General features: G+C 44.4%; 1 protein-coding gene and 1 non-coding gene across 8 annotated transcripts in view; one reads left to right on the top strand and one right to left on the bottom strand.

Moving 5' to 3' along the window:
• Positions 1–26,424, top strand: part of SRCIN1 (SRC kinase signaling inhibitor 1) — a 321,558-nt gene that overhangs the window by 40,182 nt on the left and 254,952 nt on the right. For 6 of the 7 annotated variants that reach the window (XM_056864754.1, XM_056864750.1, XM_056864755.1 and 3 more), the window contains exon 1: positions 13,120–13,152. The exons of the other annotated variant lie outside the window; for it this stretch is intronic. The gene's annotated coding sequence lies outside the window, so the exon portion shown is untranslated. Of the gene's footprint in view, positions 1–13,119; positions 13,153–26,424 lie in introns of those variants that run through there. 7 annotated transcript variants of the gene reach the window in all.
• LOC130491004 (small nucleolar RNA U3) lies at positions 25,578–25,793 on the bottom strand. The gene has a single exon (XR_008933844.1). It is a non-coding gene; the product is annotated as a small nucleolar RNA U3 (small nucleolar RNA).

Here is a 26,424-nt window from a genome sequence, read left to right as displayed (position 1 = left end):
AAAGCAGTCATTTTCTCCAGGTGAACTGATCTCTATTGGCTGGAGATCAGTTGTAGTAGCAGGAGATCTCCTGCTAGTACCTGGAAGTTGGCAGCCCGAGTTACCAACCTCCAGGTGGTGGCTGGAGATCTGCTATCTGGAGAATTGGGCTTGATTCCCCACTTCTCCATGTGAGTGGCGGACACTAATCTGGTCAACTGGATTTGTTTCCCCACTCCTACACACGAAGCCAGCTGGGTGATCTTGGGCTAGTCACAGCTCTGATAGAGCTCTCTCAGCCCCACCTACCTCACAGGGTGTCTGCTGTGGGGAGGGGAAGGGAATTGTAAGCCAATTGCATTCTGCCTTAAGTGGTAGAGAAAGTCGGCATATAAAAACCAACTGTTATTTTTCTTCTTCTTTGTACATCCAGTAGTGATGAGACACCCTGGTCCACCCCGCTTCTTCAGATCTCCACTCCCTGTGCAATTTCTGGCATCGTTATTAATTTCTGAAAAATGCTTTCCAGCATGAGCATCTCTTTCCTTTCCTGCACAAGTGATTATGGAGCCTTTAAAAAGTAATAAATGCAATGAGAACCCACTGATGTATGTGAACAAAGCGTGCCCCTCTTCTGCAGCGATGTCCTGATGTTTCTTAGCGTTTTCATATTTGGTTTTTTGAAGGATGTGTGCTTTCCCTAAGCATCCCTAAGCCTCTTGCTCTCTGTTCTTATTCGAAAGGGGGGGAGGACAAATAAGCTTCCCCCCACCCCAGCGAAGCTACTCCTTCCACACTGTTATTTGAGCAGAGTTTTTGCTATTGTTGCCACTGTAGGATCGGGGTGAGCATGAGCAAAGAGCTTACAGAGAAACCTCTCTTGTTGCTTTTTAAAAAAACCACAATAAGTCCTTTGATATGAAAAGATGCCTCTTTTTTTGGGGGGGGGGCAGAAAGCGAGTTAATCAAATAACATATAAGAAGTCTTGAATGCAACTGAAAGAAACCTTCAGTGCATTGGGAAAAAATATGCCCTCCCCTCCCCAAAGTTGTGTTAGCAACAAATTCTCCACCCTGAGTTTCTAGGGAACTAGCCTTTACTTGTGAGTGTAATTTCTCAAAAGGAGAAATAAAGCTCACCACTTGACTTTGAACGCCATAGAAATTTGCCTCTGGGCAGTGTATCTCAAGCTTCATTGGGAAACTGTGCTTCACCTCCTCCGAAGTAGCGCTGTGTGCCCAGAAACTAGAATGATCTATTCCCATCTGCCTGCTCCATTTCTATCCCACCAGTGAGTTTGAGACTCTGAGGCCAGTAGCCCCTTCGTTAAGGATGCCAGCCTCCAGGTGGATCCCCTGGAATTACAGCTCATCCTCCGACTACAGAGATCAGTTCCCCTGGAGGAAATAGATGCTTTGGAGGGTAGACTCTATACCGCAGTAGTAGAAGAAGAGGAAGAAGAAGAAGAGTTGGTTTTTATACCCCACTTTACCTTAAGGAGTCTCAAAGCGGTTTACAATCTCCTTCCCTTCCTCTCCCCACAACAGACACTTTAGGAGGTAGGTGAGGCTGAGAGAGAACTGTGACTGGCCCAAGGTCACCCTGCTGGCTTCAAGTGGAGGAGTGGGGAATTGAACCTGGTTCTCCAGATCAGAGTCCGCCGCTCATGTGGAGGAGCAGGGAATCACATCTGGTTCTCCAGATTAGAGTCCACTACACCACGCTGGCTCTCATTCGTATGCTCAATCCTCAGCACCAGAATCCCCAGTGTGACAAGAGAAGCAGCTATAGCGGGGTTTAGGAACTGAAGAAGAAGAAGGAAGAAAAAGGTTGGTTTTTATACCCCGCCGTTCTCTACCTTTAAGGAGTCTCAAAACGGCTTACAATTACAATTCCTTCCTCTCCCCACAACGGGCACCTTGTGAGGTAGGTAGGGCTGAGAGAGTTCTGAGAGAACTGTGACTGGACCAAGGTCACCCAGCAGGCTTCATGTGGAGGAATGGGGAATCGGACCCAGTTCTCCAGATCAGAATCTGCCACTCTTAACCACTACACCACGCTGGCTCTCCCCACTGAGGTCCCTGTTTTCCCCAGGCCAGGGAAATCTGCATTCAGATCCTTCCTCATTGGCCAACTATCTTGATCTTCTCTCTCTCTTTCTCTGCTTAACCTATTTTGCAGGATTGTTATGAGGCTAAAAATCAGGTAACTTCCCTTTTCCACAATACTCTAAACTCCTTGGGAAAAGGTGGGATATAAATAAATAACATGGCTACAGGGATCCTAAATGCACTGGAGTCCCAGGGGAGGAGAATCCCTGGAGAGATGCTTGCTGGCTTCCAGATGGAGACGTGGTGGTTGTTCTCTCCACACCTTCTTTTTAAACCTTTTTAAAAAAAGTGTCTTTATGGGGATGAATACAATTAGCCATTTTTCATCTCTCATCCCTACTTAGTCCCCCCGCCTCTTAATCTCTCCTCCCTTGTTATGGCTGGCTCTGACGAGAGAGGGTGGTTGTGACAGGGGTGGGGGAGAGAAAGAAATGAAATCAGAAAGAGCATTTGGGGATTTTTTCAGTCCTTCTTCATCCACTGCAGTGCGTGTAAAAAGCTGGTAGAGGACATTCAAGGACAACACGGCTGAGAATCCCCCCTCTCGTCTTTCTTCTTGGTAAGAAAAAGTAAATAAACCACTCCGGTTGATTCTTGATATTGGTATGCCTGTCCCCCTCCTGTTTTCGTTACTGAGTCATCAAATCTTAATATTTGAAAAGAGTGCCCCAAACAATGCGTCATCTATTTCAGCCCCCTCCTGTCCAAAAGCAGGATATCCTGTCTGTATAGTATCTCGGTTCCTTATGCCCTTGAAAATCATTTGCACATTCCGTGGCTTGTTCTATAGTAGGTTGTTGATAATATGTTTAATTTGCAAAATATGAGGTGTCAAGGCTCAAGCCAGTGTTGTGTGCAGTGATTAGAACGTTGGAACAGGGGAGTCCTGGGTTCAAATCCCCACTCGGCTAGGAAGCTCAGAAAGTGACTTTGGAATAGTCATTCTTGCTCGGCCCAACCTACCTCACAAGGTTGTTGTGAGGATCAAATGAAGGAGAGGAGACCCATGGCTGCTGCTATGAAGAAGGATAGGATAGCAATGGATGGAAGATAGATAGGAGCCCTCTCCCCTCAGAAGATGCGACCTCTGAAAGGCCCCAGCATTTCCGGTTGGGAGGTGAGAACATTTTCTTCCCATGTATATAGGAAGTGTTCAGGGCCACAATTCAGATCAGAACTGTTGTGTGCTATTTTCTTGACTTAAAATGGTCCTTCTATGGACTTGCTATTTGACCCACTGGGACAAGCATGCAAGTCCCATATGGGAGTTTGACCAGCCAATCAGACCCATGAGGAGGCAGGACCATTAGACAAGGGCCTTATCTCAGAGCCCTTCAAGTTGTGCTTCCACTTCCCAAGGAAAAATGACCATTTGGGTGACTGTGAACAACTAGTTTTTCACCCACAAAAATATATGATAGCTAGAGTTGCCAGTTCTGGGTTGGGAAATACCTGGAGATTTTGAGGGAGGGTGGGGTTTGGGGAGGGACCAATGAGGTATAATGCCATCGAATCCACCTTCCAAAGTGACCATTTTCTCCAGGTGAACTGATCTCTGTCTGATGGAGATCAGTTGTAATAGCGGGATATCTCCAACTAGTACCTGGAGGTTGTCAACCCTAGCGATAGCACAGCTCTCCTATTGGGATCCGAGGAGTATATTTCCAGTCATGCATCAATCTCATTTGCAACTTTGATTGCCAATGCAAAGCACATAGGGTCTTGCACCTTACTGGTACCAGGGTAGAATGATGCCGTGCCTTTGTTCAAAGGTCATGGTGGTCAAAGGTGGCGGCAATTTGGTACCTGCGATTCAAGTGTGTTATTCTAACTCTATATCATTTGTTTCTGCCACTCAAATGGTAGCTTTCATATGAAGACAGGAAGGGAGTGTTATGCATTATATGACTCTTCCATCACCCTCTTCTCTTTATAGTTTCTTCCATGTGGAGATTTTGCTCTGCTCTGGGTTTTTGTGTGTGTGCATATTGGTTTTTTTGTGGGGGGAGGGAGGAACATCTACACAACACTGTTTCCTAATCATCCACTTGCCAGATTTCCCCCTGCTTTGCTCCGATCTTTCCCAAACTTGGTTTTAGACAATTTTTTTGGGCAGATCACAAACAAGGATGCCTATGCACACAGCGTGGCTGGGAAGGTGATTGTTTTGAAGATCCTACCCACATCGGTGTCATTTTCCATCTTGCAGCTAAAGGGCTTTTGGAAGGCTTTAAAAAATAACACCAGTGATTACTAGATAACTGTAATGGTATCATAATCTGTTGGCAGGACCTACTCTTTCCTCTGAATTCCCAGTTTCCATTAAAAAAAACTCTGTAGCCTTTTTGTTGTGGAGATATACAGGGAAAGGGGTATCTACACAATCAAAGATATATCTATGCTAGAGACTTAATTTTTAAAAAAAGTGGAAATTCAGAGGAATAACAACAGATTATTATAATGCTACAGTGAAATAGCAAATACTAAATGTCCCAAAAAAAGCCCTCTGGTGGTGCAGTGGGGGAAGATGCAGGGGAAATGGTGGCTGACCAAGGAAAAGTATGCACAAAAATCCCACATGGATTTTCTGTTGCCAGTGTGACTGTTGACAGCGTGAATGCCTGTGCATTCACAGTGGTGATGACAAGGAAATAGAGAATCTTCGCTGTGTGGATGCAGCCTTTGGACAGCTTTCTTCAGGTAGCTGGTGCTGAACTGCAAAGGGAAGTCTTGGGTTCGAGACTAGTGATGCTCTTAACCTTTTGTGAGTTAGTGCACATGTGTTTGTCTAAGTTCCCAAAACTCGAGGCCTTTGTGAAGACAAGCAAGCTGTGGAATGCACAATGCTCAGATTCCATGCTTAGCAGGGACCAGCAGTGGCAGCATAGATAAAGAGTGTGTAAATAATTCAGCATGAATGACAATTGTTAAAACAAATGAACAAAGGCCCGCTTTGTTGGCTAATTTTTGTTTTCTCATGGGTCCTTTGTTTGTTTGTTTTTGGGTTCTCATTATGGAGCTTTGTTTCTGTCACTCTGGTTTACCTTGCTCGGGACAATTCATTCTTCCATTCCTAGACTCAAAAAAATGATTATAGGGATACACCCCTGGTCCCCACCTCGAAATATTCACACAACATGAGATTCTATATCCAGTATCTACAGGAACTATGAAGAAGGGGTCTTCAGTCTCCCCCCCCCCCCAAAAAAAACCCATCATTTTCCTGACCTCCACTAGTCCTGATAGTGTTCTGTTGCACTTGATGGGGAAATACGTATGTACATTTGTGAGTTTTCCAAGCAGGTCAAATAGCATTCCCCAAGAGATTGTTTCGCATCAGCAAAATGGTGCAGGGACGAAGAAGAAAAGTTGGTTTTTATACCTCACTTTCCTCTACTGTAAGGAGTCTCAATCGCCTTCCCTTCCACCTCCCCACAACAGGCACCTTGTGAGGTAGGTGGGGCTGAGAGAGTTTAGGGAGACCTGTGACTGGCCCAAGGTCACCTAGAAGGCTACATGTGAAGGAGTGGGGAAATCGAGTGCAGTTCTCCCGATTAGTGTCCGCCACTCTTGACCACTACACTATGCTGCCTGAAACTCCTTCTCTGCAGTCAGCCACAACCATGATCCAAACGGGGCACTACATGTATGGGAACCCAAGAGAACCTGCAACACTCATAGGGTTGCCAGCTCCAGGTTGGGAAATACCGGGAGATTTTGGGGGCGGAGTATGAAGAGGGCAGGGTTTGGGGAGGGGAGGGACTTCAATGCCATAGAGTCCAATTGCCAAAGCGGCCATTTTCTCCAGGGGAACTGATCTCTATCGGCTGGAGATCAGTTGTAATAGCAGGAGATCTCCAGCTGCCACCTGGAGGTTGGCAACCCTAAACACTCAGGTTACAGGGTGCTGAACCCAACCTTTCTAGTCTGTAATGTGTGGACTACTACCTGGGGTGAGGAGGAGGAGGAGGAGGAAGAAGAGTTGGTTTTTTTATGCTGACTTTCTCTACCACTTAAGGGAGAATCAAACCAGCTTACAATCATCTTCTCTCCCCCCCCAAAAAAACAGACACCTTGTGAGGTAGGTGGGACTGAGAGAGCTCTAAGAGAGCTGTGACTAGCCCAAGGTCACCCAGATGGTTTCATGTGTAGGTGCGGGGAAACAAATCCAGTTCACCAGATTAGCGTCCGAATCAAGCCCGGCTCTCCAGATCAGAGTCCACCACTCCAGACCACAGCTCTTAACCACTACACCATGCTGGCTCTCAGCAATGTGCACACAGTTTGGATTTGACTTGGCCAGGCTAAAATCAAAAAGTAAGGCTGAGTGCCTGGTCGAAGTCCAGAAGACAAGAGGGGGGGGGAAGAGGGTCAAAGAACGGCGGCCCTTGATGGACAGAAGACAGCGGAGGCGCCTGTTGCTTTCCCGGAACTGGGCGCCATTCCTTCTCCTGCCAACCCTCTCAGAACGAAGCTCTTGTGCCAGCCGTAAAAAGTTTGCGTCATCTCTTTTCCCTCTCTCACCCCAGGCCTTGGAGATCTGAGTTAAAAACACAATGAGGGATGAAGGGGGGGGGGAAGGCTTCATTCCCTGCCAAGACAAAGGATAAAAGAGGCTTCTCAGGGGCTGTTTTTTCAATGCGTCTGGCACCGCTACTGGGTCAGCTGCCTTCCAAGCCACACCACAAGGCTCTTATTTAAACTTTTGGGAGCCATTGTAAAAGGCGGCAGGAGAGTCAGGAGAGGCCGTGGCAGGAATTGGGTCTCCCTCTCTCTCTCTTAAACATCCGCACGTTGTCCTTTGCCACCAAGTCAAAGGGTTTGGAGCAGGGTTGCCAACCTCCTGGTAGTAGCTGGAGATCTCCTGCTGTTACAACTGATCTCCAGCCGATAAAGATTAGTTCACCTGGAGAAAATGGCTGCTTTGGCCATTGGACTCTATGGCATTGAAGTCCCTCCCCTCCTCAAATCCTGCCCTCCTCAGACTCCACCCCAAAAACCTCCCGCCGGTTGCAAAGAAGGACCTGGGAACCCTAGTTTGGAGGGCCCAGGGCCTGCACAGAAGGACTTGAATGAGATCCAGGGTTGAGAAAGGTGCCCTTAACTCACCTACCTATGCAGTGCCATGAGAAACCCTTTGGAAGGGGGGCAGACTGAGCATAGTATCCCTTGCTATACAGCTCCCTACGAGAGACCAGCCCTGGAACTTGTTTTCACTACATAAGGGCATTTTTTTCTGCGTGGTGAGATACTGCCCTTGGTAGGGTTGCCAGTTCCGGGTTGGGAAATACCAGGAGATTTTTGGGGCGGAGTCTGAGGAGTGCGTCGTTTGGGTAGGGGAGGGACTTCAATGCCATGGAGTCCAATTGCCAACGCAGCCATTTTCTCCAGGTGAGCTGATCTCAATCACCTGGAGATCAGCTGTAATAGCAGGAGATCTTCAGCTAGTACCTGTAGGTTGGCAACCCTAATCCTGTACCAAATCCGGGTTTAGGGAAAAAGGAGAATGCTTGAAATGTCATCCATGTGTGTGTGTGTGTATGTATATATCTATATATTAATGAAATCCATTATTCTCAAAAAGTGGAACTCTGTAGCCTACACATAATTGTGCACTTTTCTGCTTTCCCACAATATTGCAGGATGCACACCAACCCTGCGGTGCGGTATGTGGGTTGCTCAGATCGTTCGTGAAGTGTGCGGAGGGTAGACATCCTGCCTGGCAATGTGGAGCAGCAAGCCAGATTGTCCTTTCGATCCCATCTAGCTTTTTATCTTATTTTTTTATAAACTTGCGAAATGAACCTGGGCAGAGAACAACTTGATAAGATCACCACCCAGGGTGCCGTTGACGCAGCCCTTCCATAACGTGTTGGAGTTCGGCCAGAGAGTCACATGATTTACAGATGGACGTCCAAGCCCCTCAACCAGTCAATTACAATCTTTTCTGGCAGAAGAGGGGCTGCGTTGGATAGGAACAGGAGCAGACCCAGGTCGTTTATAGCAGAGCACACTCGAGGGGCTGTGTGTGTGTGTGTGTGATGGCTCCTTGAGCACTAATGTAGCTTGGATATGCATGAAAATTCCATTCGCTTCTTTGTCGCTCAGATGGGATGGATTCCTGTTTATTGATGAGGGCGGCTGTACGTGTGTGGGATTTTGTTTGTTTTTTATGGCTAAGCTGTCAGTAGGCATTGGCCTCGCGTTAGTGGGTTGTGCGCTCTTGCTTCTCTTGAGAGCATGTTTTCCCGTTTGCCGGGGAATTTTGTGTGCTCATGTGTGTTTGTAGGTATTTGTGTGTCGTGCAATTAATTCTTATCCGAAATTTGTACACTCCGCTAAAAAACAAAAACAAAAAAAACCAGTAGGGGAAATACATCTATCTAACCCAAATTCTTCAACAAGAAAAGATGCGTTCTGCAATTTGTTCTGCAATTTTTCTCTTTTGCGTAGAATTTGTTTTGCTCCTGCTGCTTATGGAGAGGGGAGAAGATCTATGCAAGGCCCTGAATTCCCACTCTGAACTTTTGGAAATCTTATTCTGCAACCCCTTTGTGCTCTGAGATTTCATTGGTTGCACACTTTCAAACATGCCTTCATAAATCCAGGAACTAGATATTTTTAAAACGTAAAAATGGACTCAGATTCTTGGAAAGCAGAACTCTGCATCTAATGTTCTAAAGCCTTTAGCATGTGTGCTTTCCATCTTCCCCCCTCGGAGATGATTGGATCCTGTTGGTTTCCAGGCAGCTGTGGTAGATTGCTCTTGCTTGTGGATGCTGACGAGGTCCTTATGAGCGTGAGGGCCGCCACCTGTACTCTGGACCCATGCCCATCCTGGCTTTTAAAATCTTGCCGGGAAAAGGTCTTGGAGCCATTAGTAAAAATTGTCAATTCCTCCCTGATTAAGGGGGCTCTCCCTAGGCCATTGAAGGAGGCAGTTCTTAGACCCCTGGCTAAAAAAACCTTCATTGGCTAGGAATGAGATGGCCAATTACAGACCAGTCTCCAATTCACCTTTTCTAGGGAAGGTGATGGAGTGTGTGGTGGCGGAGCCATTTGAGAGCTTTCTGAATGATACATCTGCACTTGACCCATTTAAATCTGGTTGTCCTAGATGGAGTGATGTTGGCTTTTTCAATGCAAGTTAAGAGCTTGGGGTTGCTCCTGGAACCTGCCTCGCTCTTTGAAAAGCAGGTTGGCATAGTGGCCGAGAGCACCTTCTATCAACTTCATTTGATTCGCCAGTTTTCGTAACTGAGACTTAGCCGATCTGGCCATGCTGATCCACACTTTTGTAACCGCACAGTTGGATTACTACAGCACACTTTATGTGGGGCTGCCCTTTAAGACAACCCAGAAACTATAACTGGATCAGAATGCAGCAGCCCAATTAATGTCAAGGGATAGCTGCTAAGAATATATATTGCCCATTTTGAAACAGCAACATCTGTTTCCAAGTTCAATTCAAGGTTCTGGTTATGACCTTTAAGAAGAAGAAGAAGTTGGTTTTTATATGCCGACTTTCTCTCTCACTTAAGGGAGACTCAAACTGGCTTACAATCACCTTCCCTTCCCCTCCCTACAACAGACACCCTGTGAGGTAGGTGGGGCTGAGAGAGCTCTAACAGAGCTGTAACTTGCCCAAGGTCACCCAGCTGGCTTCATGTGTAGGAGTGGGGAAACAAATCCAGTTCACCAGATTAGCCTCCGCCGCTCACGTGGAGGAGCGGGGAATCAAACCCGGTTCTCCAGATCAGACTCCACCGCTCCAAACCACTGCTCTTAACCACTACACCACACTGGCTCCCGGTTTGGGACCCACATATTTGAGGGACCATCTCCTTCCATATGTCCCTGTGTACCAACTATGGGATCCAGGCAGGCATCTATTGGCTATCCCACCACTTAGAATGGCACATCTGTCATTGACCAGAGCCTGGGCCTTTTCCATCATGGCCCCAGATATGTGGAATGGGCTCCCTGAAGAGATCTTCAGGAGGTGCTGCAAGCCCTGCTTGTTTGCTAGGGGGTTAAGAGAGGGGAGAGATTGGGGTTTGCTATTTTATTTTGTTTTTAACTGAAAACGGTTTTGACTAGTATTGTAAGCCGCCTTGAACCATAAGGAAAGGTGGGGTATAAACGGTTTAATAAACAAATAATATTAGCTCAGCGACATTTTTCTCCTCCTGCAGAACTGCACCATAGGCCCGGCTCTGGGCACTTCTGGTTAAGTTATCCAAGTAGGCCACTGTAGTGAAAAGGACTAGACCCTTGTGTTTTTAAATGAAAGCCAGGTCTCTCAGGATGATGTATTTTACAAGTCTGGTGGACTTGTAAAAAAATTAAAAATTTTTGGAAAAAAATAGTAAAAGAAACAAATAATTTGATTAATAGTAAAGTGAAAAGAAAACCATTATTTTGTTTACTGGGAATACCCACAAAGGATATTCATGATCGGGATAGGATTATCTGCCAATATAGTTTTGCTGCTGCAAGGATTGTGATAGCTAGAGTATGGAAACAAACAAGTAAACCCTCAATTATAGAATGGAGAGAGAAAGTGTGGTTATATATGAGGATGGCCAGATTAACGGAAATTCTGCATGGAAATGATTTGGAAGAATTTAAGTTAACATGGTTTAAGGCCACCTCATATTGGGATAAGTTGGCAAAAATGGATTTTACTTTGTTATTTAGTGAGTTATAGAAAATTATTTTTTAAGTAATATTAGAATTTAGATAATTAATAAATAAAGCTACCGGACACTTCTATGGAAGTCATGGTGATGGGTCACTTTTGGTGGGTGGGGGGAAAGGGTATTTTTTTTTTTGATGAATGTATTAAAAAATGAAATGTATTCAATATGTTATGTGAATACCCTTTTATATCTATATATATATATATTTTTCTTTTCTTTTCTTTTTTTGTATTGTAAAATTTAATAAAAAAATTATTTTAAAAAAAAAAAAGTTATCCAAGTAGGCCACTGTAGTGAAAAGGACTAGACCCTTGTGTTTTTAAATGAAAGCCAGGTCTCTCAGGATGATGTATTGCTTGCCCACTATGCACCTCCACCTAGCAAGCTTCTAATTTTGCCCCGCTTGAGAATGATAGTAGGAGAGAGGGTTGGTGGAGAAACAGGACATGAGATAAAACAGGGGCAGTCTTGCGCAAGCAGTGGGTACCAACACTGGTTGAAGACTTGGCAACCATTTGTTAACGTGATCATCCTGCCTTATACACGATGTAGTGCCAGCCCCATGGTCTATCAAGGATAGTATTGTCCACTCTGCCTGCCAGTCGCTCTCCAAGGTCTCAGCTTTGAGGTCTCACACACCACTTACTAATAGATGCCCTACCGATGATCCACAACCCCTCCCCAGTCTGCTTTCTCTTTCCACAGGGCAGAGGAGAAAGAGTGCCTCTCCCCTCCCCTTTACTACGTACATAATTTCATATTGTGCCCGTTTGTTTAAGTGCCGGATTGCCATGCATTTCCACCACCTTCAGAGGCAGGAGAACTTCGTGAATTGGATATTTATTTATAAAGCCACCCATGAGGAGCATTCGCTTCACATGTGGTAAAAAGGACATGGGGTATGTATATGTATGTGTATATGTGTACATATATAAACCATATATATATGATTTATACAGAGAGGTAGCGTATCCCTTATCTGGATATCCCATATCCGGACTGATCCTAAAACCGGACCCTTCGAGCCGGCGTGCAGGCAGATCCGTGTTACCTGCTTTCAATGTTTCCTCTCCCCTAAAAAAAATAAAAATACAGTGTACGCTGCATCGTGGGTGGAGACTGAAAGCCTGCCGTTGTTAGTTTGTTTGTTGTTGCTCTTGTTTAACAGCTGATACAGGTATTCTGGCGAGATAGTTACACCTTCGCTTTCTGGTGGTTCAATGTACACAAAATTATTTTAAAAATATTGTTTAAAATTACATTCAGGTTATTTGTAGAAAGTGTATATAAAACAAATGGATTTGAGTCCCATCCCCAAGATATCGCATTATGTATATGCAAAAATTCCAAAATATTCCAATATATGGAAAGATCCGAAATATGGACCACTTCTGGTCCCAATACTAACCTGTATATGTGTGTGTGTGTGTGTGTGTGTGTGTGTGTGTGTGTATATATATATATATATATATATATATACACACACACTATAGTATAGTATAGTATAGTATAGTATAGTATAGTATAGTATAGTATAGTATATAGTGTGTGTGTGTATATATATATATATACATTAACATGTATCTATATATACTATCTATATATCCTATCCTATCCTATCCTATCCTATACTATACTATACTATACTATACTATACTAACCTGCATATATATACATACACACATGACTTGACAGCGCACAATTATTTCTATCTATCTGTCTATCTATCTATCTATCTATCTATCTATCTATCTATCTATCTATCTATCTATCTATCTATCTATCTATCTATCTATCTACACACACACAAACACAGTTGCCCTCTGCTGAGTCAGACTGTTGGTCTATTGAGCTCAGTATCTTCTACTCTGACTGGCAGCAGTTCTCCTGGGGTCGAACCTGCGACCTTCTGTATGCAGAACAGGTTCCCTCCCATTGAGCACCCAGGAAAGGCCCACAAGTATAGGAACCATCCCTGAGTGTTTATTCCTGCATCTGTTGCAGCAGCAGGCAGATCTTCAGCATCTTGGTGATCGAAGACCCGAGACCACAACACACGGCAATGCACCCTGTCCTTTCCCATCTCTTGCTGTGCTTGTTTTAATTCTCAGTTTTTAAACAAAAAAAAATCTGTCCTGATGTTGTTTGTTTAAAAAGGGGAAAAAAAGACACCCCCGCCCTTTTGATCGGATATATTTACCTCCTGCATCCCCTGTTCACCCCAAACCCTCCGTCCCCCCAATTCCTTTCTGAGTTTGTTTGTTCCTGAATTTCCTCCTTTCCTGTCCTTAACCAGGCGTCGGGCGAATTGCAGGAGGGAAGAAACCTGGACTCTGTTCCCTTTGTTTAAAGTCACCAGGTTAGTAACAAGGATGGCTGTATTAGCGGGCGGGGCGCACCTGTCAGATCCTTTACCCTTCCATCCTTCATAATTTAATTGTTCCTCTGAAACCACAACACTCACCTACCACGACACTCACCTACTTGCCATTCTTTTCATCGTATCCGCATGTAGCACTAGACCCCTTTTTCCTGATGTGCTGTTTTAACCTTGATTAGTATCTTGGTAATGATGTCTTCAGGCTCGGGGAGAGGGAGCCTCTGTCGTTTACTGATCTGGGCGAGAGATCTTGGAGCTGGTTTCGCCGATGAAAGGAACCTCCACTGATCTTTCATGTTTATTAGTAAAAGCGATCAAAGTTATGGAGGAATGAAAAACAGCTGAAAGACTGACGAGGAAGAAAGAATTGCCCCCGAGTCCTCTGTGCATGTTCCAAGTATTATTGGCTTGAGCTGTTAGTCAGTTATCTAGGGTTGCCAACTTCCAGGTACTAGCTGGAGATCTCCTGCTATTACAACTGATCTCCAGCAGATAGAGATCAGTTCCCCTGGAGAAAATGGGCGCTTTGGCAATTGGACTCCATGGCATTGAAGTCCCTCCCCTTCCCAAACCCCGCCCTCCGCAAACTCTGCCCCAAAAACCTCCCACCGGTGGTGGAGAGGGACCTGGCAACCCTACAGTTGTCAGAATTGGATGTTTCATAGACAGAAGGTCCAGCTTAGTAATTCTTGCTGTTAGTGCGCATGACATAGTGCACAGCTGTGCACTAAGGTGTTGCGTGGAAGTGAACACTGCAGGTAGCTGTGTAGAGAAACCAAAAAATCCACAGTCACAATAGGGCAGGGGTCTCAAAACTGTGGCTCCAGAGCCACATGCGGCTCTTTGGCCCGTTGAGTATGGCTCTCCGAACTTGGTTTGGAGCCCCTGCTCTTGCCCCCGCTTGCGCCGGCAGCCGGGCTGTGGAGCCGGCGCACCTGAGAAAGAGAGAGAGCGGGCGAGCGGGCACTCTGTCTCTCCCCCCCCCCCCGCCGTGGAGAATGGCCGGGTCCCCCTTGCCCTCAATGGTTGGGAGGCTAAAGCCTCCCCTCCCCTCTAGCCACGTGATTGCTGGGTGGGCGGCTCGGCAGTTCCTGCCCCCCCGCCTATCAGCTGTTGGGCAGGGCGGGCTTCTTTTGGTAGACCTGGCCTCCGGCTGAGTCCCATTGGGAGGCCATGTCTACCCACTGGCTTTCTTGGCGGTAGACCTGGACTCCGAGGAGGGGGAAAAGTCCCCCTTCAGAGGCCAGGTCTACCAATTGGCTTCTATGGGCCTCTGGAGGCCAGGTCTACCAATAGGCTTTTATGGCGGTAGACCAGGCCTCCAGATGAGGACTCCGGACGGGGAGGGGGAAATGGCAGGGACTTACAATTTAATTTTTATCAATAAATAAGATCACTATTAAGTATGATATCGTTTTATTCAGTGTACCTATAGTTTAATTAAGACTTAAAACTTTAATTAAAGTTTATTAAGTTAATAAACAGTGTACCTACCTATATAGTTTAAGAAATTTGGCTCTCAAAAGAAATCTCAATCGTTGTACTGTTGATATTTGGCTCTTTTGACTAATGAGTTTGCCGACCCCTGCAATAGGGTAATACCTTTATGGGCCCAATTAAAACAATCACAAAGCACTGAGCAAGTTTTTGAGTTCTTTAGAGCCAAAGGAAAAAGCAAATAGAGGAGAGAAGAAAGTGGTGCTGGAAAGGACTGAAAGCAGGGTACAATGCCATAGAGTCCAATGGCCAAAGCAGCCATTTTCTCCAGGTGAACTGATCTCTGTTGCCTGGAGATCAATTGTAATCCCAGGAGAGCTCCAGCCACCACTTGGAGGCTGGCAGCCCTACTAGTCTGAGGCCTGTTGAAGCCCCAAACTAGGGTTGCCAATTCTGTCTTCTCTACCGGCGGGAGGTTTTTGGGGCGGAGCCTGAGGAGGGCAGGGATTGGGGAGAGGAGGGACTCCAATGTCATAGAGTCCAATTGCCAAAGCAACCATTTTTCCCAGGTGAATTGATCTCTATCGGCTGAAGATGGGTCACAAGGGTGGTTGTGAGATCTCTGTTACATAGGGTTACCAACCTCCAGGTGGTGGCTGGAGATCTCCCACTATTCTAACTGATCTCCAGCCAATAGAGATCAGCTTTCCTGGAGAAAATGGCCTCTTTGGCCACTGCACTCTATGGCATTGAAGTCCCTCCCCTCTCCAAACCCTGCCCTCCTCAGGCGCCACCCTCAGAATGTCCAGGTAATTCCCAATCCGGAGCTGGCAACCCTACTGTTACATCTGAGCTTTTGCACAGGTGTGATGGGGAGAATGAGGAGTGGGTGCAGCAGCAGCAAGCAGCAAGAGAACAGATGCTTGTGGGCACCGTGCCCACCTGCTGCCATGTCATGTGCTGCCATTGCTGTGCTAGAAGCACAGTTTTGTGCCCCCCCCCCCAATTTGGAAGCGGCCACTGGGTTTCTGAAACCATAGTTTACTATACTAGTCTGACAGGTACAAACTAACTACATTTAGTGGCATGACCCATAACACACCATAGTTAGGTTAATTAAAGATGGCTTTGTGTGTTGTCTGAACTTGAGCTTTTGTGTTGGATTATGAGCAGCAAGAAAAGGGTGATGGGAGGGTTTAACGCTAGTATGGCTGGACAGTTAACACAACAGTTGGTAAATGCCATTTCCTGGAGCTAATAAGAACATAAGAAAAGCCCTGCTGGATCAGACCAGGGCCCATCAAGTCCAGCAGTCTGTTTACTCAGTGGCCAACCAGGCGCCTCTAGGAAGCCCCCAAACAAGATGACTGCAGCAGCATTATCCTGCCTGTGTTTCAAAGCACCTAATATAATGGGCATGCTCTTCTGATACTGTAGAACAGAGGTTACCAAAATGTGCTCCAAGGAGCACTTGGTGCTCCGCGAAGCATCTCCTAGTGCTCCTTGAAGAGATTGGAAAGAAACATACTACTGTCATTCGGTTTAGTATACAGGTGCTAGGTGAAAATTAGTGCTCCGTGACTAATTTTACTCCTGAAAAGTGCTCCATGACTCAAAACATTTGGAAATCTCTGAGGAAAGGTATGCATCATGGCTAGTTTTCATTTTGACTAATAGCCATGGATAGCCCTATCCTCCATGAACATATCCACCCCTATCTTAAAGCCTTCCAAGTTGGCAGCCATCACCACATCCTGGGGCAGAGAGTTCCACAATTTAACGATGCATTGTGTGAATAAATACTTCCCTTTTATCAGTTTTGAATTTCTCACCCTCCAGCTTCAGCAGATGACCCCACGTTCTGCTAGTGTGAGAAAGAAGCTCTTCTCCCTGTCCATTCTCTCCATACCATGCATGATTTTATAGACCTCTATCATATCTCCCCTTAACTGCCTTCTTTCTAAGCTAAACAGCCCTAAGCATTTTAACCGGTCCTCATAGGGCAGTTGCTCTAGTCCCCTGATCATTTTGGTTGCTCTTTTCTGCACCTTCTCAAGCTCTGCAGTATTGTTTTTTGGGTATGGTGACCAGACTTGTACATAGTATTCCAAGTGTGGTCTCACCATAGATTTGTACAAGGGCAGTATGATAGCAGCAGTTTTATTCTCTATTCCTTCTCTAATTATGACCAGCATGGTATTTGCCTTTTTCATGGCAGCCGCACACTGGGTTGACATTTTCATCGAGCTATCCACTACCACCCCAAGATCCCTTTCTCGGTCTGTTGCTGCCAGCACATATCCCATCAGTGTATATGTGACATTGGGATTTTTTGCCCCAATATGCATCACTTTTTACTTGCTCACACTAAATTGCATTTGCCATTTTAAAGGCCACTCCTCCAGTTTTGAGAGATCCTTTTGGATCTCTTCACAGTCCCTTTTTGTTTTAACCACCCTAAATAATTTGGTGTCATCTGCAAACTTGGCCACCTCGCTGTTCACCCCCAGCTCCAGGTCACTGATGAACAGGTTGAAAAGCACTGGTCCCAACACAGATCCCTGAGGGACCTCACTGCTCACATCCCTCCATTGTGAGAACTGACCATTTATTCCTACTCTCTGCTTCCTATTTTTCAGCCAGCTCTCAATCCATAAGTGGACTTGTCCTCTTATCCCATTACTATGAAGTTTGCTTAGCAGTCTTTGGTGGGAAACATTGTGAAAAACCTTTTGGAAATCCAAATACATAATGTCCACAGGCTCATTCCTGTCCATATGCTTATTGACACTTTCAAAAAACTCTAAAAAGTTACTGAGACAGGACCTACCTTTGCAGAAACCATGTTGGTTTTTATTCAGCAGGGCTTTCCCTTCTATATGCTTGATAATTCTGTCTTTAATAATGATTTCCATCAATTTACCTAGAACAGACATTAAGCTAACTGGCCTGTAATTTCCTGGGTCCCCCCTGGAACCCTTTTTTAAAATGGGTGTTACATTGGACATTCTCCAGTTCTCTGGTACAGAGGCTGATCTAAGGGACATGTTACATATCATTGTTAGAAGTTCAGCAATTTCCCATTTAAGTTCTTGAACTTTACGGTGAATACCGTCTAGACCCAGTGACTTGTTAGTTTGCAGTTTGTCTATATGTTCTAGAGAACTTCCTGCCTTGTTACCACTATTTGCCCCAGCTCCACAGTCTTCCCTCCCCAACACCTATGTATCTGCCCTATATCTTCAACAGTAAAGACAGATGAGAATAATTCATTTAGTTTCTCAGCAATCTATTTATCTTCCTTTAGTGCTCCTTTACTCCTGGGACCAACTACTTCCCTAGCTGGTTTCCTGCTCCTAATGTACTTAATGACTAAACTGAGGCTATCGTATTTTGGACACATTATGAGAAGACAAGAGTCACTGGAAAAGACAAGAATGCTAGGAAAAGTTGAGGGCAGCAGGAAAAGAGGAAGACCCAACAAGAGATGGATTGACTCAATAAAGGAAGCCACAGCCCTCAATTTGCAAGATCTGAGCAAGGACTTTGATTCATAGGATTGCCATGAGTCGGAAGTGACTTGATGGCACTTAACACACACAATGTACTTAAAGAATTTCTTATTGTTGGCCTTGATGTGTTTGGCGACATGTCCCTCAAAATCTTTTTTTGTGTCTCTATTTGTTTGCTTGCATTTCCTTTGTGCAAGTTTGTGTTTGCTTTTGTTTGCCTCATTTGGGCAACCCTTCCAGTTTCTGAAGGAAGCCTTCTTTTCTCTAATAGCTTCCTTCACCTTACCTGTTAGCCATGACGGCGACCTCTTGGACTCTATACTACCTTTCCTAACCTGTGGTATACAATCTAGCTGAGCCTCTAGAATTGAGGACTTGCAGAAACGCCAAGCCTTTTCCAGAGAGTTAACCCTCCTAACTGTTCCTTTCATCTTTCTTCATACCAGGTTCCTCATTTTAGAGAAATTCCCTCTTTTAAAGTCAAACGTAATTGTGTGAGATTTCCCAGGCACTTTCCCACCTACATATAAATTAAATTTTATGCCATTGTGGTCATTGTTGCTAGTTGGCTTACCTACATCCACATCTCACACTAAGTCGCTGGCAGCACCACAGAGTATTAAGTCCAGGATCGCCTCCCCTATGGTTGGGTCCATGACCAACTGTTTGAGGGTACAGCCATTGAGGATGTCTAGAAATTTTATCTCTTTGGCTTGACTGGAGCATGCATTTATCCAGTCAATATAAGGGTAGTTAAAGTCTCCCATTATTACTACTACATCACCTTTGGATGCTTCCCTTATTTCATTCTCCATCTCTAGATCACCCTGTGCCTTTTCGCCAGGGGGGCCGATAGAACGTCTCCAACACTAAATTACCTTTGTGGCCTGGTATTGTCACCCACAAGGATTCTGTGGACGAGTCTGCCATTTTTATGGTTTCTAGTTTATTAGATACCATGCCCTCCTTGATGTACATAGCAAAACCCACCCACCCCATACGCCCTTCCCTGTCATTTCTATAGTTTGTACCCAGGAATGACCATATCCCACTGCAGAACACACTGCCTTTGCCATAAATGTGATAAAATCTAAAGACTTGTTGGTTTTATAGAATTATATTATTTTGTTTTTCATCTGTGCCTTATTATTTAAAACATTGTTCTTTTTTATTTTGGTTTTAAAGGCTTGGTATCGAGTCACTATAGAGGCATTGGTGTGTGTCTTCTGACAGCCTGCTTATCTCTTCTACAGAATCTAGCTGGCTTTATGCTAAAAAGCTCTATCTCTCCTCAAATTACTGTGACTGTCTTGTAGAGAATGCTTTCGAGAATAACAATAAAATATAATAATAGGAAAGCCAAAATACATCGTGGTCTTTCCAGCAGTAGCCCCTGCTGGGCTTGTCACAATAATAGATTTTATTTCCGTGGCATGCGCCGACTTTGAATGTCCTGGGTGAGCATGAAGCGAGGCAGCTGCCAGGAAAGAGCTTAAAACCTTTTGCATTAGGAAAAAAAATTTAAAAGCGGGCAAAAAAAAAAACAGAGCGAAGAAACTTGTGTCACCGCTATTTATTTATCATTTATGTTAGCCTTACAAATAAGTCCACAGAAGCATTCATTTTAAACATTTATACACCACTTTGCTATCTTCCAAGGCAGCTCACGGCTAGAGTTGAAAACAGTCAATTACATTAAAACAAGGTCGATTCAACCAGTTACGAAAGGCAGTGGGGGGTTGCCCCTTTTCTCTGGTTCCACATGTCTGGAGAAAAGAGGTGAAAAGACCTCCCCCACTGCCCTTTCCGCTAGGGAAAGCGGAATGGGAGGGAAGCCGGATGTTCCTTCTCCCTCCCTCGCAGGACTCCGTTGCAGTATTGAACAAACTGATCTTTTTAAGGTGAGTTCCCTCAATGTACATTGTGAGTCCGGTCGCATACCCATGATGTGGCAGAAGACAGGCATATTATGTAGCTTGGCCCTAAGCTATGAAACCAAAAGCCCCTGGTTCTAATCACTCCTCGGCTGGGAACGAGCTAGGTTACCTTATTTAAGCAAGCCAATGTGCTCAAGCCTCAACCCCTCTCCCCAAATCTCCAATCCAGGGGTAATAATATGACCTCACCTACAGTGTTATTGTAAGGATTCCAACCAAATAATCTATGAGAAGTATTCTGGCTGACTTTAGTGCTACACTAAGTCCAATTATGTAGACCTATTGGTTATGGAACAGCAGGGTTAGCAGGATTGCTTCTATAAAAGGCATAATGGTATTAAGGAATTAATTAAATTCTGGCTGTGCTTTGTTGACCTCTGTCCAGTATATTATCATTAGGGGACCTGTGATCCTTTGGTTTATACATTATTTGTTTAGGGAAGGTCAGAAGGGGGAAAGGATGTCTATTGAATGGCGGTCACGTATAATTAAACTTACTTCTTCTAAATCTAGAAGGTAATTCAATAAATGATGAATGGGGGACACCTGGATTATACATTGAACCCTTACAGTGCAATCCTAAACAGAGTCCTTCTCTTTTAAGCCCATTGACTTCAATGGATCTAGAAGGGGTCAATGGGCTTAGAAGGGAACAACTCTGTTTAGGATTGCACTTTTGAATAGCGAAGAACCTTGGAATTAGAAATGCATTAATTTCTCTGTGGAGTTTCTTTTTCTGTAATATTTTTGTCAACTGTTTTGGTGCTCTTCTTTTCATTATTGGTTTTATAGATCTTTGTGTGTGTTGTGTATGCCTATGTTATGATTTCACACTCAGTTTTAGATGGCAGTTCATATATATGATGTTTACCAAATATGTCTGAATTTATTCAGGCTTTCTGTCGATTGTGGGTTTTTTATTTGTTTTAAAAGTGATTTTAATAGGTGATTATTGTTGTAGTTTTAAATTGTAAATCACCTCTAGCAGCTTTGGTGGAGAGAGTGGGATAGAAATTATTTAAAATGTACACAGTTTTCACACATAATATACATACAATGCTAATTTATTAATGCACAAAGAACATTGCAAAATGCGTACTTTTATGGGGAAAAATTCAGTGCGAGACCCCCGAAAGTGGCATGAAAATAAAGAATCACAGCTTTGATTCACGCAAGAAGTGAAACTCAAACTGGGATGTCCAGACCAAAACAGCTGGCATAAGAAATTAAAAACTATCCCTATTTAGAATCTGAAAATGACCCTGTGGGGTTGGCACATATTATTCCCATAGTAGTGGTTAAGAGCGGTGGTTTGGAGCAGTGGACTCTGATCTGAGAACCGGGCTTGATTCCCCCACTCCTCCACATGAGCAGCAAAGGCTAATCTGGTGCACAGGATTTGTTTCCTCACTCCTACACATGATGCCAACTGGGTGACCTTGGGCAAGTCACACTCTCTCAGCCTCACCTACCTCACAGGGTGTCTGTTGGGGGGAGGGGAAGGTGATTATAAGCAGGTTTGATTCTTCCTTAAGTGGTAGAGAAAGTCAGCATATAAAAACCAACTCTTCTTCTTATGTAGAGAGGGTACTAAAGTGGAAATCGATTGCCAGTTTGCCAGACTGTGTGATCTCATGGCAGATATGTGATCTGAACACAGTTTCCGGTCCAAATCTGTCTGCTAGCTAGTGTTGGCAGCTCCAGGTTGGGAAATACCTGGAGATTTGGGGGCTGGAGCCTAAGGAGGGCAGGGTTTGGGAAGGAGAGGGTCTTCTATGGGGTATAATGCCATACAGTCCACCTTACAAAGCAGCCATTTTCTCCCGGTGAACTGATCTGTCTAGCCTGGAATTCAGTTGTAATCCCAGGAGATCTCCAGCCACCACCTGGAGGTTGGCAACCCTACTGCCAGCCCAAGTTGCTGCTTCTGCTGCAAAAGCCATCTCATGCTAATAAAGTTAGTCTCCTTTCAGGGATGAAAAGCAAGGCTGAAGTGGTAAGTAATTTTTAATTATGGGCAGATCTACTCAGATTTGCTCCGGAAGGAATTGGATTAAGGACCGAAAAATTAATACCCACTCTAGATTCAGTCTTCAGTGGAACAGACCCTGCGGCTCCGGTATTCCCTGAAGCTCTCCTTATTCCTCCCTTAATCTTGATTTTTGTTTATTTATTAGCTTAGAAAATTGGCATGCCTTCTTTCCAGACCTCCTTGACCTGACCCGTTGAACAAAGTGGTAAAGAGAAACTAGGGAAGGCTCTATCACAAACATTGATGCCAGTTTGGCCCCACTTTCCATTGGTCCGGACCTTGGACAATGTGTTTGGGGAGGAGATTTCAAAACTCCAGAGTCTGAGGCCATTTATGCAGGGTCGGTTTTGATGCTCGCTCAAAGCTGCTTTTTAAAACCAGCCCTTTAAAATGACTGTTCACAGTCCCGATGCAAGAAGAGAAAGTCAAACAAATTCCACACACCCCCACTCGCCTGCTCCTTTCCTTCGTGTGCATAGCCATTAGCAATTGTCATTTGCATAGCTAAGCTGCGGCTGTGATTTTTCATGGTTCCTTCAGTAAATGCTTCGATGCAGGGGCGGAGCAAACACAAAAGGTTGCGTTAAAGGTGCTCGTAAAAAATGTGAAGCAGGTATGCGCAGTGGCGGCTGGAATGACGGTTCAGTGCGAAGAAATGAAAAAAAATATATGGGACACTTCAGCCTGGAACACTCTGCTAATTACCTAGCATAAACAGCCTGAAACACACACACCATTTCAGAAGACAGGTTCACACATACATGGTCATTGCTCAGCGAACGTTCACATGAGGTCTCAAGGCGTGGTGTGAACCAGCTCCACTGAAAAATCTCATGACCATGTTGGCAGATGCAAGACACTCAGGTTGAGCAACAAACCTGTATATGTGGGAAATGGGAAATGGGAAGGGTGAATAGAGAGGCATTTTTTTACTGTCCAAAATACCATCGCCCCGTCTTGATTATCACTGGCTGTTTCCATGTGGCGATTTCCCCTCTGGTGGAACACAGCATGCCCCTGTTTTTTGGGGGGAGCCTCCACATGATGACGTTCTCATTTTGAACATGATATGTGGGGCTCCCAGGGGTTTCTAGGGTTGGCAACCATAAAAAAGAGAGGCTATCCAGTTCCGGTTTTAAATGAAGCTAAACACAGAGCCGATAAAATATCGCGGGTGGCTGACGAAGATTGGGAAACAGGATTATCTACCGGGACCTGTTCCACCCATCACATACTCTTTGGAGTATATTGAGTTGAATCCATATATATATATATATATATTTGTGTAATGCGACTGTATGAATAATTGATACTCCTATATATGTATAGCAGCATAAGTTTGGTTTGTACAAGTATTTTTGAGTTCATAAAATTGACGTTGATACTACATATATAAAATAAGTAAATTAGAAATCAAGCACTTTTTGGGTCTTATATATAAATAGAAACTGCTATAAAATCTTCTTAAGAGCCATAGTAGCTGTACAAGCTTGAATAACACTTGTAAGCAGCTCAGTTCTAGTTTGTATTTGGTTAACCTCCAGGTTTTAGCTGGAGATCTCCTGCTATTACGGCTGATCTCCAGCTGATAAAGATTAGTTCACATGGAGAAATTGGCCACTTTGGCAATTGGACTCTATGGCATTGAAGCCCCTCCCCTCCCCAAACCCCGCCCTCCTTAGGCTCCACCCCAAAAATCTCCAATTATTTCCCAACCCGTAGCTGGTAACCACATGAAGCTGCCTGCAGAGGCTTCATGTAAAAGCTGTGGCTGCAGCCAATCAGTGGAGGTGGGCGGGGCTTAGAGCAGCTTTCACAATGGTGGCCACTTCTGCCTCGACACAAGAAGGAAAGAACAAAACAAAATCAGAATCAGAATCAGATAACCTTTATTGGGATAATAATATTGATGGTCACAAGGTCAGAGATAAACAGATAATACATATCTAGATTAAAATTGAGTTTGAATCTTAACCTTCTGCCAAAAGCTCCGCCACCTTCGCCGTAACATCAGTTGAAATGTCGTTCAGCAAGAATTGGCAAGTGGATGTTCTATAAGGGGCCATCCATTTGCTGATTAAGGGTAATATAAATTTTTTTACGGGGTTCTTCATGTAAATGACTATCTAAGATAATGTGATGTAGGGCGTCTGGCTGGCCCGTTCCGCATGGACATACCCTCTTGTTAAAGGGAGTCTTAGTAAATCTCCCGTATAAAACCTTAGATGGAAAGGAATTGAGTCGAGCTAGCATAAATGCTCTCCATTGAAGAGGTTCCTCAAGTGTACTAAAATATTGCTGCATCTTTCCGGGTAATATTGACAAACACATTTTATGTGGGGAACAAACTGGCGGAGTGAGTGGGCATATTTTCTGATATTCGTGATCTAACAAAACAACACTATGACCAAATGATATCCAAAGTGCAATCCTATACCATGCAAAAATCTTTATCTAACATTCAGCCACAATAATGAAAGCAGACATACAAAAATATACTTGTCAAATCTACAAGAACATGAATTAGACCATGCAGAATAGTGAAAACTCACATACAATCCTATTAAATGAATGAAACGTCTGTTACATCAATATGCCAGAATCCTAATGCAGTGTAGATTTTATTACCAAACATGTTGATAAAGATTTTTGCATAGTATAGGATTGCACTTTGGATATCGTTTGGTCATAGTGCTGTTTTGTTTTTTCCATTATCCAGTTCAGCACGAGCTTTTTGTCTGATCGACATAAGAAGGAGCAAGTGGTCCTGGGACGGGGCATGTGGGTTTCATCCTCACGTCTGCTGTTTCCACGGTAGGGGCGGCTTTTCTTGCACCGGTGTGGAACCAGCCAGTGTATATTGCAACAGGTGTGCTTCCATCACTCTGGCCATTTTGCAGAAGCAAACCCAAATTTGTCACCAAGCAAAAAACTCTTCTCCCAGCTAACCCTATTCCTCATACTCTGGACCTCACCACCCACCTGCGCTAGGTTTGCAGCCCACTTTGGGGTCCTGACCCACACTTGGGAAAACCGCTGCTTTAGACTGATCATTGGACTCATCCCCTTCAACTTTGGGACACTGTGGTGAGTTTGTGGGAGACACAAGGTAGCATTCCTTCAAGCTGGATATAATTAATCTTTGAAATTAATTGCTGCAAGATGGAGCAATTGCCCTGGGCTTAGACAGCCCTGAATCTCCTACTCCGTCATTGTGTGAAAACTCGACTTTTCTTGCCTTTTTAAAATAAAACATTGCTCACATTTTGCTCAATGGACCTCTGTTGGCTAATTGGCTGGAAATGAATGAAAACCGCCAGCAGCTGATTGCCCCTCATTAAGAACACAGCTGAATTCTGAGCAAGGAAGCTACACTGGCAGATACTGAAGGTTGGTGGAGACAGTTCCCTGTGCAAACTTACTACTACTGCTGCTGCTTCTTTCTGTTATATGGTTTTCTATCTTTCTTTCTTTTCTATTTCTGGTACCACTCAGATTGTGTTCTCTTCCTCCAGCCTTCTCCAAAGAGGAAGGCAGTATGGTCAAGGACAGAGAAGCACCAACTCACAAGTAGCACCTCCTGTCTGCTTCCCACTTGGAAGAAAACACTCAACCTCTTCCTTGTGCTTGTTGAGACTGATCATTTTCAAATGCACCTCTCTAGTTGGAAACTATAGACATGATCCCTGAAAGTCTAGTCTTTTTTATGTGTGAAAAGGCTAAATCCATCAGATTTTTTGGGGGGGGGCATGGTAGGACAGAAGACACTTCCTTTCAGTATTGGACTATAAATCCTCAATTGCTTGAATCATACACATTATCTCATCTTTCCTTGGCTCCATTCTCATGGTGAGGATTCTGTATTTTATATTCATTACAAAATGTGGTGCATTTGCATTGCCATGGAAGTATCCACACAGGGGTCTTCACGGCCCTTTTCTACACCAGCCACCATTTTCCCCTGCGTACCACTGGAAGACATTTTTAGGGCTTTTAAAAGAAAAATTCAGTAAACGCTATAGTGTTATAATGCTATAACAATTGCTGATTTTTTAAACAAAAAACTTGCAGTGGTGAAACAGGGGAAATTATTAAGGTTGCCAACCTCCAGGTGGTGGCTGGAGATATCCTGCTATTACAACTGATTTCTGGGCGACAGAGATCAGTTCACCTGGAGAAAATGGCTTCTTTGGAAGGTGGACTCTATGGCATTATACTCTATTGAAGTCCCCCCCCCTCCTCTCCAAACCCTGCCCTCCTCAGGCGCCACCCCCAAAATCTCCAGATATTTCCCAACCCGGAGCTGGCAACCCTAGAAATGATGCTTATGAGG

Source organism: Euleptes europaea, chromosome 18 (assembly GCF_029931775.1).
Source record: "Euleptes europaea isolate rEulEur1 chromosome 18, rEulEur1.hap1, whole genome shotgun sequence".
NCBI classification, from domain to species: domain Eukaryota; kingdom Metazoa; phylum Chordata; class Lepidosauria; order Squamata; family Sphaerodactylidae; genus Euleptes; species Euleptes europaea.
This window is presented reverse-complemented; position numbering and strand designations above follow the sequence as displayed.